The sequence below is a fragment of the Haemorhous mexicanus genome, chromosome 5 (assembly GCF_027477595.1).
Source record: "Haemorhous mexicanus isolate bHaeMex1 chromosome 5, bHaeMex1.pri, whole genome shotgun sequence".
NCBI lineage: Eukaryota > Metazoa > Chordata > Aves > Passeriformes > Fringillidae > Haemorhous > Haemorhous mexicanus.
The window spans coordinates 68702000-68713654 of record NC_082345.1 but is presented as its reverse complement, the minus strand read 5'-3'; positions in this window follow the sequence as shown (position 1 = coordinate 68713654).

Here is an 11655-nt window from a genome sequence, read left to right as displayed (position 1 = left end):
TAGTTGGGCATTCAAGAACAGGAATTAAAACTGCAGGTAACTTTTTAGGATTTAACGTGAATTTTTTTCCTTCCAGAAATATTTTTAGAAGTTGAAACAGATATAAGAGATTATTCTGGCATTCCCTCATTTTACCTGACTACTCCTCAATATTTTTGCAATATTGCTGGATGCTTCTGTCTGTATTTTAAAACTACGAGTGTGCATTTCATGCAGCCCATGGATATTTCACTTTAAATGAATAGCATGGGAATTCATGTTCCATTTTATATGAGTTGACAGATCCTTCCCACTTTGAGAGAGTGAATTACCTAGATATTAGATTTTTCAGCATTGACAGTGTAAAAAAGATTGAATGTCACTGTGATATTTAAAAGATTCATGGGATGAAAGATTAAAACAAGACTTGTCATTAGCCAGACCAGTTTACAGAGATGGCCTTTATCAAGACTGGTGAATCTGGGAGTTCTCTCAGTTCATTAGGAAAACAGCAGGTTTTGTACTGGCAGTGTTGGTTTCACTTATAATTGTCCTTTGACATCCAGTTTGTGCTAAACTTAAGACAATGTGTCCACTCCTCCAGCCTGCCAAAGTTCCTCCTGACCAGGCTTTGGCATTCAGATGTGCTGGCTGAGTGTGAAGCTGATACTTGAGTACCAACAAGGTTTCACTGCTGCCTGTGTGCTGGATGTATCTTTTCCTTGGAAGAGCTGTCAAAAGAACTCTGTGTTTTCTCTTATCTGATACATCTGGTAAGAGAAATAGCTGAAATATTTCTTAACTGAAATATCCCTACCTCAGTTTTAAGCGAGTGGAGAGCTGTGAGCTCACTTGTCTCTTAAGCTTAGTTATGAAGGAGTATCAGAAGTAAGCGATCTGGGGAAGCTGTGCTTCATTTAAGGGTGACACAACAGTACTTATCAACATAAATTATTTCTGAACATCATTATACAAACTCTTTTACTGAATTTTAAAGAGCTAAAGCACATATTTCAAGTTGTATTGCCTAGAGATGAAAAGATGTGCTATTTTTCTGATTTGAGTCTTAGTAAAAAGTAATTACATAAAAAATACTTTCCCAGGTACTTATCTGTTGGTATTTCTCTTATCAGGAAATACTGTACTGCTCTCAATGGCCATTTGCAGCTGCTCAAGGAATGGCTGGTGGCAAGGCTCTCTGTTAGCTTGCAGCCGCCTAAGCCTGATCTAATTCTAATTCCCTTCATAGCTTTGTTCAAGAAGAATAAATCCCTTCTGTGCCTGTAGAAGCTCACAAGAGTAGGGAAAACAAAGTTCCAAGACCTACTTTTCAGACTTTGTGTTTGACTACTACACGTGAAATGATAAGAGTGCAGCCCGGGGTGTTCCAGGCTGTGTTCTGTTTTTCAGGCTTTACTGGAATCCATTTTGGAACAGTGTTTTCTGACAGTGATACCATGGTTGTTAGATTGCTTTGCAGTCACAGCAGCTCAAAGCTCCACGCGGAGGGATGGTATAATTGTTTTGATTTTTCACTTAGGCACCCAAATGGACAGTTGTTTTTCCATCTCTGAAGACAGTTGAATCTCAACCTTTTGGTTTTCAAACATGGTTTCCTTGTTTCAAAGTGTTGAAAATGGTTGGCCTCAAAATCATTAAAAACAACTTTCTAACTCAGCAGCTGTTGGTGCTGCTTTTCCTCACACAGTCAGTACAAATGAGGGCTGCCTGAAAGCAGCTCGAATGGAGTTGCCTTATGCTCCTTGCAGGTTCTTTCCTGGTACTTCAGTTCCACTGAATTTATCTCATTCATTGGACCTGCTTTCTCAGCCTGCCTGTGCTGAGCACCTCTTAGCAACTGTAATTACTTAAAAAACCCACAATTTCTTTCTTGTTGTAATTGAGACTACATTTAATTCAAGTCTGAAGCACAGCACCCTCACAAACAGCATTTGGGATGGTGACTGGGGAATGTCTACTGACAGCAGAGTTCCAGGGTGGCACCCAAAAAATTACTGCAATGTAACTTTGAACAAACAATCATTTTTATGGATGCTTTGTTCTGCCAGTGTATTTACATCTCTCAGTGTTGAGATAGAGAATCTTTGCTGCTTGTTGCTTTTGTGTCTCTCTTTTCCCCTTAATACTCTCCCATATTCTCTGCCTTCACAGGCACTCTGCATTCAAGGATCCCTTGAAAAGCCTGTCCAGTGCCCCTATCCTGGCTCCCTCAACCAGCCCTGGCTCAGACCCTGAGTCTTTTCCAGGGCCTGGCACACAGCAAAGGTAATCAAGCATGGGATTTAATAAGAAGGCAGGCCAGACCGCATGGATCAGGGCCAGGGCCCAGCCAGGTGATTGTCCTGCCCAAACACTTGCTGTCATGTCTGATCCCTCCAACCTCCTTCCTTGTCATCTTCTCATACTTGTTCCACCCTGATCCTTCCCTTCCTGTGTCTTTGCTCATTTCTGCAAACATCCTGTTCTAAGTTTTGTTCAGTCCCTCAAGCTCCCTCAAATACACTCCTAATTTCACACTAACCACGTTTTCTCCATCTTATCAGTTACAATATTGAGGCAGATCCTCTCCAAAGCCAGAGTAGCTCCTTTAATGACCCATCAGCCAGTGCTTGGCAAGCTCTGGCTTCCCTTACTGTATCTCTAATCACCTGCTTATTAATGGTTGTGTGCCTGTGTGTTCAAATCACCGTTTTCCTCGTTATTTGTTACTTCTGTGATTCGGAATAACCAAACAATTTACTGAAGCAGATGCTCTGCAGTTTCACGCGTCCTGTGGCAGGCTCCCCGGGGCGGGCGCTTGGCTGCGCTCTGAGGGATGGTGGAGAGGCACCCACGCCCCGGAGCCCCGCGGTGGTGCCCTGCAGCACGTGCCCTGGCAGGCGGCAGCTCCAGGGACGGGAGATACTGGGAAGGGAGTGCCCAGAAGCAGAAGGAGGAGGGGGAAGGGAGGGGAGAAGGGGACGAGTTCAGGGAAGGACGAGCAGGTTAAAGAGTCAAGCACACAGATGCATCAGCATTTTGCGAGCAATCTCGTGCTCACAGAAACCTCCTCCCCTGCTGGCAGCTCTTGCTGGTTGTGGAAGTAGGATGTGGTCCCAGCTCCTCGCTGCAGATGTTCCTCCTGCCTTGGCAGGAGCACCCAAATACCTCATCCAAGTGGGAGCTGTCCTGCTCGGGTGGATAAACTGCTGCCAGCTGCTGGGAGGATGGAGCAAAAAGCAGGGGAACTGGATATATGGCTGGCTCTTCATGTTTGCCTTGGATGTCTAGAGGATGTCTGCTGTGCCGTCCTGGGGAGCATCCTGGTGCCAAGTACACGATGTTCCAGCCAGGCTGGGATGTGAGCAAGAAGGAGCCAGCAGGTGGGCTGTGAGTGCAAGGAGATAAGTGCTAGGATGCTGTGCCTGGAGAGATGGGCTGGAGCCAGGCACACGTGACACGGATGGGGTGGGCAGTGTTTCTGGAGAAAAGAACCTGGTGTCCCTGCAGATCAGCTTCTTTCTGTGGCTCTGGTTTCCTGAAGCTGCAGACAGTGGAACTCTTGTTCTGTGGTGGTTACAACCTGCCAACTCCTATCCTAACCTCCCTGAGATACATGTCCATCTTGTTCAGAGAGAACTTGAGTCACAGTCCAGAAGGACCCTTCTTCCCTCCACTGGACCCTTCAAAAAGGAGGAGGTCTGTGGACCAGAGCTGAAAGATCACTGTTTGGAGGAGATGCTAATCAAAAACATGAAATATCTCTTTGATAGCCTATCACTCCCAACTTTGGCCTCAGCAAATGAGAAAGATTACTACACCTGCAACTACAAAGACAGAGGTTATTTAAACATCAGTGGATTAATATTTTGTCAGACCAGAGCAATATTTCAACAGAGAAGATAGATGACAGACAGATCTGAAGGAGGAGTTCAGAAGAGGTGTTTAGAAGAGATATTCATTGCCATAGAATGTATATTGCAAGCAGATTATTGAGAATGCAAGGCAACAGAAACAGAAATATAAAAATTTAAGTGTGTTTAGACAGTAAGAAGACATTAAAATATCACTGGCAATCTTAACTTAGGAATAGCTTCTCTGTTGTTTACAATCTCACCATTTATATCCATCAGATGGGAAAAACATCACACTGAATGTTCATAATTACTGCTTTACTATATCAGAGGAAGGTAGTAGGATCCATCAATACCAGATGAAATCATTTACAATCTGTAGCTGAGGAGGTTGTGAAACATCACCTGCTAAATACAAACTCTTTAAGTTCAGAAGCCTGGGGTCATGTACACTTCCATTCTTAAGACCAGTAGCTCAGTACTCTCATTTCACTAATTTTAGATCTTAACAAACTTTGGAAAACTGGAGAGGTGCCAGAGGACTGATGGAGTATAAACATGAACCAGTACTTAAAAGGGAATGATACTAGACTGGATAAACAGACTCTAATCAGGGATAAATTAATGAAGTGGTTACACTGGGACTCTCTCAATAGAGGTTAATAAGTATTTTCCACTGTGCTTCACAGATCAGACACATCTTGTCTGATACAAACAAGGTGGATTCAGAGATGTAAGAGAGATACAGAGCAAGCAGAGGTTTTGTTTCTGGAACGTTATTTTACTGCCTGAGGACTAACACAGTTTCCAAACACTGTCATCAGTCTCAGCCCAGAGTTACCTGACTATAAGCAGTGACTTGTGCTGTGTGAGACCCTGAAAAGAAAGTTCACACCTCTCACTTGGCATGGAGCCCTCTGCCTTCAGACTCTGTGAAATCCATAAACTTTAGCAAGATAACAGCTCCCTGGTGCCACTAGGATTTGCATGACTTGCTTTTCAATTCAGAGGCTGTAGCCACTGCAGGTTTTGAATTGCACATGCCCATGGAGAAGAAAAAACCTGCGGCTGGGGCAGTGCCAGCTGGAAGCATTTCAGCACAAGAGGCAGCAGTCTGGATTTCAGGCAGATGTTTTAGTCAGCCTCTGGCTAGCCATTGTTTAATGGAGCATGTGCCTCAGGAACATTGAGTTTTGGGAAGAAAATCTCTTTCTCCTGAATGTGATTGGCTGGCAGGTAGCCTTGAGGTGGCTTGGGAAGAGGGATGAGGCACACAGACCCTTGCTGCTGGTGTGATGACCTCTCAGAGCATGCTTACTGTGGGCAAAGAAGGTTTTTCATCTCATCTCTCTGCAGAGAATCACAAACCCCTGCATTTTAAGGCTGTGGTAGTGCCAAAGGGGAGCATATGCACATACTAAGGAAGGACAAATAGGTGCATAATTTTCTGTTCATCCCACTGTGGAAAGCTTAAATGACAAGATGGAAATCCTGCAAAACCAGGAGGTGGTACTGCTGCTCTGTGTCCTTTTGCTATTCAAAGGAGCTTTTCTCTTGAAGATCAGTACCAATGCAGATTTCCCTGTGATGTTTCTGCCACCCTTGGTGGGGTGAGGGGTGGTGTCTGACTTGCAGATGCAGCAGATGAAGGGCTGTTTTCCTGATCAGCTGGTGTGTAACCACTGGTCCCACACCAAGCTCTATCCTCTGCTCTTCAAAGGGGTGTTTTGAAGCAGCCCCACAGCTGCTGCCCCACTTAATATCTGCCACCAGCTCAGAGGAGCAGTTGGTAAACAGCTTATACATCTATCAGAAGCCCAGGAGGGAAATTTGCATTGTATATGCATAGACGTGCATATATTAATGAAATGTTTATCTTTTTGAAGATATTTTTTCTCAAAAATAAAAAATATTAAGGAAAATTTTCTCTAAATTTATTGAACGCTGACTCTCTGCTGAGATTTTGGAGCATGAAGGAGTAGATGGGAAAGCTTCTGCAATTCATTAAGTAAGATAATATAAAAGAGGAAGAGTCCACAATTCTCATATAACTCAAATGCTGAAAAATCCACAGGAGAATGAAGATTATAATGAATAATTCAGAAAATACATCCTTGAATGAGAATGTTTCAGCTTCCTCATTTGCTCAGTCTCTCATCTGATCTCCAAGAGCTAAACATAAATGTGAAAAAAGTGAAACAAATAGTTTTTCAGAACTGCTTGCAGCCCCCTGCCTGGATTCTGGAGCTTGGAGGGATGCCATGGGCTGAGGTTTGCACAGGATCTGTGTGCTCGTGCCTCCCTCTGCTGACTGCTTGCCCAGACCTTTCTCCTTGGCTGCAAACATGAAAGGCCATGGTTGTTTTCCCCTCCTGTTGGGCTGATGTTCCTCCCCATGTTCCAGGCAATGACAGTAAAGTCCAGGGAGCTGTTGGGTATGGGCTGCTCACATCAGCCCCAGCCCCACAGTGACAGTGGGTGTCACCCCAGCAGCCCTGTGTTCCCTTTGTGGCATCTGCCCCATGGGTCCCAGTGCCACTCAGGTTCTCCATTAACTCTAAAGCATCCTTGTTTAGGGGAAAAACTCTGACAGCACTAAGGCAGAGACTCAAGGAAAGTTACCATAAACTGAGAGATGCAGGCAGAGACCTTTGGCTACATCACTAGATTACACCTGGGGTATACTGGAAATACTTCACTGAATTTTGATTTTGTCCTTTTTGTGTTTTTTTTTTCTTTCTTTGCTCATTTGTTTTTGTTTTGGTTTTTGGGAGGTATTGTTTGTTCGTGTTTGAGGGTTTTTGTTTGGTTTTGTTTCTTTTAAAGTTTCAATATGTCTGTAACACCTCTTGGTACCAGTTTTAAAATCTTTTGGTCCTTGCAGGCAGCTACTAGGTAAAACTGATGGTGGAAACTGCTAAACGTAGAGGTTTTGGATTCTCTTCTCCACACTCTCTGCAGAAACTTCCTGTCCTCTCAGCAGAACATGTGCCCCCAGCAAAGGCAAGATATGTACAATCTCAGCATGGCAGGATTAACAGAAAATCATGCCCCCTGCTCTGGGGGGAGCATGGCTGTCCTCGAGCTGGTTGTCCCTTGATGATCTGCCAGAGTCAGGTGACTCTTCCTGTAGAGGGAGTCAAAACCAACTCTTCTGGGATGATGGAGAAGGATCTCAGTGTTGTAAAAGTCCATTTATTCCTCTTCCAGAGTATTTCCTCAGGTTGGGGGCTGATAGAGATGAGATTAAAGTCTGTTCTAACTAGCCAAGTTTGTTAGTCGGGTTTCCTTTGGACTGTGAAAACACAGTGAAAACAGCTCCTGGAATGCCCCAGAAGTTTTGTGGAAGCTTTGTTAGAAAGCTCTGAGGAAACTGCTATCCTTTCAAAATGAAGTGTGCCAAGCAGAATAGCCCCAAGGCCGTCATGCTGGGAGCTGAGGGCTGATTTAAAGTGCAAAAGCCAATGACCAGGCTGTAATCAGTAACGGCTGGGTCGGGAAGCAGAAATCGCTACAGGGAAAGAGACAGGAGAGCAAGATCTGCTCCTGCTGGAGCTGAGACTAAGATAAATGGCAGCAGAAAGCCCCTGCTGCCAAAGAGTTATGGAATAAATTGATGCATTAGAAGCCTCAGCATATTAGATCACTAGAAAGGACACACAGAGCATCAGGGAGCCAGGTCAGTGAGGGGCTGAAGGCTTCACTGCCTGCCCAGATGAGTTACTGACCTCCACCCTGGGACTCCAACAGCCAGCTGGTGAGTTACAGAGGCTGCAGCATCAGTGACAGTGATATATAATTAGCCTTGGGATATATTGAAATTTTCATCTATGTGCTGAATTAAACCTTCACTCAGAGTGCAGAGAAAAACACATGATGACTTTTAATATAAATAAAATATTAGGCAGGAGAAAGCATATAGTCTTTTATAGTCTATGGTGCTGATGTTCTGAAGAGACTCCAAAGCTCTCTGCAATTTATGGGCCAAATCTATTTCTAGGAAGTAATGCCAGGAATATTTTTGAGGAAGGAGAGCTAAAGCTCAGCATGTAAACCTTGGAACTGCTGTAACAGATGAAGCCAACTGTAATAAATGTAAAACACACTAAATAAGACCAAGGGAGTTGTGTCCAACCTGAGCAGTACAAATCCTTCCAATGTTAAATCATCCAAGATTTACTTTGATATTACTTCCTCTATTAAATAGCAAGTTGTTTTCTATTTCAGACCTGAGAAGCATAGGTACTTTTCACTGAAGATTTATATACTTACTTTGAATTGTAGAAAGAAGTGAATCTGCTTGGTCTGTTACATTAGTGGCTCAATCAGACTCTAATCAAATTAGAACTGCTGTCTACAAAGTGATCACATCACCCAGGAAGCACTTTGATGCACAAGTGAGTGGTCCAAGTGGGAGAGATGTAGGTTGGTTAAGTGTAGAAGATGTGTAGCACTTAAAAAACAAGATACTATAGCAAAGCATGGGCTGAGAAACAAATAACTCCCATTCCAGTATTCCCTGGTTATTGATTCATTGATTGTTATGCACAAGTAACAATTTGTGGTTTTCAGCAAGTTTGGCCTGTGTTTTGCATTTGTTCTCAGTTATTCAGTGGATGTTGGAAGAAGGTTAAGTGTCTTTGTCCCACCGAGCCATAACTCCAAATTTAAATGATGCAGGGCACTCCCACAGTCACCCCCTCCAGCACTGCCATGCCCCACCCAGACCCTACAGCTCCCTCAGTATTTAATTTGGGCACAGTCAGAGCCTGCTCAGGAAAATAATTAATACACAAGTACTGAAAAATGAGCATAGAACCAACTGTTCTGTAGGTCAAGAGCACTTGTGTGTCAGGAAGCCACATCCTTCACACCATGGGATTGTTTTTTACCAAGTGGTTCAAGAGGACATGAAGAGTCTCTCCACTGGGTCCTGGACACCCTTCTTCCCCAAGGCTTACCCTGGGAATGACTGCTGGAGGGCTACAGGAGGCCTTTGTGCCTTCCCACCCAGTACTTCAGCTCAGGACACAGTCAAGCTCCTTGAAGCTGTGATAATTTTCCAGCCTCACTTGAATTCAATACTTTTCACCTTTGAAGCTGTGTGGAAACCCAGGACACCAGGAATATTTCTCTGTCTGCTCTGGGGTGCCCTGACCCCCAGGGGAGCACTGACTTTGACCCTCACTCATGGAGAAAGTTTCCTAAACTCCAGAATAGACTGAAATCCACTAGGGTGTGAAGTAGATTATAGGGAGTAGCGTAGGTGTATCACTTAGGTGGGAAATTGAGGTTTTGGGATTTTTAGTATGTTGTGGATGGAAGCAAGATGGAGGGCACAGGGTGTCGTCCTGGGCTGCTTCTTCATGCTTCTTCCTTCTTCTTCATGGGTTTTGGTGGTAGTTTGTAATTGGGCAGAAAAGTCTGCATTGCAGGCTCTTAGGGATCAGTTATTGGGTTAAAGGGAAATAATCTAGGTGTCAGCTCTTAATTGGATAGTTTAGCTTTAAAAGACCTTGGAACAAGAGATTGTTGGCCATTTTTGTGGCACTTTTCCAGTGCACTGAACCTGGTGTGGACAGTGTGCAAAACTCTAGATAAGATAACAATAAACAAGAATCTGAAGATCAAAAAGATCCAGTGTGTATCTCTTTCCTGACACAAGACCACTCCAGAAGGGTCTCCCCCAACAGGGGAGCCCCCTGGGAGGGCCAGCCAGAGTCCCAGAAGTCCGGGAATTGGCAACAGGTACCCCAGCAAAGCTGTGACAGTTTCCCAGCCTCACTTGAATCCAATACCTTTCCCCTTTGAAGCTGTGATGATTTCCCAGCCTCTCTTAAATCCAATACCTTTCCCCTTTGAGGCTGTGATGATTTCCCAGCCTCACTTGAATCCAATACCTTTCCCCTTTGAGGCTGTGATGATTTCCCAGCCTCACTTGAATCCAATACCTTTCCCCTTTGAGGCTGTGATGATTTCCCAGCCTCACTTGAATCCAATACCTTTCCCCTTTGGGGCGGCTGCGCTTTGGTCTCCGAGCTGTTGAGCTCAGAGGCTGAGAGCAGCTGGAGTGCTCAGTGCTCCAGCCCTGTGTGCACAGCACGGCCCCAGGGCAAGCACTTGAGACCTAAAATGACAGAAATGTTTCGCAAGAGAAGCTGATTTCACCAGGCTCTTGCTCAACAGCTGGGGAGCTCCCACCAGCCTGTGAGGCCAGTGGCCTGCAGGAGGACCTTGGTGACAGGAATTGGAGCCACCAACAGAGCAACTGCTCTGACAGCTCCTATCTGCAGCTGGTGTTCTTCTTTCTGATCTTCTCACCTACAGACCTGGCCTGTCAATCCTTTCTATCCAGCAAGAAGGAAACGGCCATGCTATTTCTCCTAAATTCCAGTCATATTTATGGGAGTTTGTCTCTCAGGGCAAAAACCCCCTGGAGCTCCTGGAGAGAGCAGGGTTGGGGGAAACCACAGAGCTCATTTGAACAAAAAATTTATAATCTGTCCTGGAAGCCACAACATTTAATGTATCTTAATTGGTTTCTTTTCATCCTAAAATGCACTTGGAGAAAGGTTGTATCCATGATGGTCTGGGGGATATCCAAGAGGAAAGCTATTTTCTGAGACCAAGCAATGTAAATAGAAAAAATGAAATTAACTAAAGAAGTAAAAAAAAAACAAAACACCAAAGCAATAGAAATTAATTTAAATAAAAACATAAATAAAATTTAATTAGAAAATTAAAATAAATTTTAAAAAATTTAAAATAACAATAAAATTAATGCTTCCAGGCTTTCTCACATGCAAACCCATCAGAAACTCCAAAGCAGCAGCAGCAGCAGCTGGGACATGGGATAACTTTGGCTAAGGAATGTATATAAGAAAAGTGTTTTACTGCTACCAATCCTAGATCCAGGAATAATCCCTCTCTTTTATCTAGTTTAGGTGGATAACTCATGTAGGGGACCAGGAGGGCACATGTTCATTTTTCAGCTCTAGCAGGATCAGATGTTTATAAATAAATAAATAAGCCCCTAAAAATAAAGTAAAATAGAATAAAGTAAAATAAAATAAATTACAAAATAAGAAAAACACAACGACAGTAAAAATAAAGGTTAGGTTGGATATTAGGAAAAGGCTTTACACCCAGGGGGTGGTGGGCACTGGAACAGACTCCCCAGGGCAGTGCTCAGAGCACTGAGCCTGACAGAGCTCGAGAAGGGTTTGGAGAATGCTCTTGGGCACAGGCTGAGGTTTGTGGGGTGTCCTGTGCAGGGACAGCAGTTGGACTGGTGTTACTTTCGGGTCCCTTCCAACTCAGCATATTCTGCTTCTACGATTCTATGAGAGTAAAACACAATAAAGGAAAACAAAATAAAAGAAAACAAAAAGAATAAGAAAATAAAACCTGTAATAAGAAAAATCAAATAGAATCAAAACCAAATCAAATCAGGCTCCTTCCTCCAAGCTGCCATATCGTCATCCCTAATGAGATTTGCTCAAATACCGCAACTTTGTTGAGCAACAAATCGGCACAGTCAGCGCTGGCCCAGCTCCGCCCCTCCCCGCGCAGGCCGGGCTGCGGCTCCGCACCCGCGCAGGTCCCGCCCGAGGGGCCGCTCCCGCCGCTCCGCCCGCCCGGTGCCGGTGCCGCTCCGCCTCTCCGGAACCGGTGCCGGTGCCGCCGCTCCGCCCGCCCGGTGCCGGTGCCGCTCCGCCTCTCCGGAACCGGTGCCGGTGCCGCCGCTCCGCCCCTGCCGGTGCCGGTGCCGGTGCCGCCCCTGCCGGTGCCGGTGCCGCCCCTCCGGTGCCGGTGTCGGTGC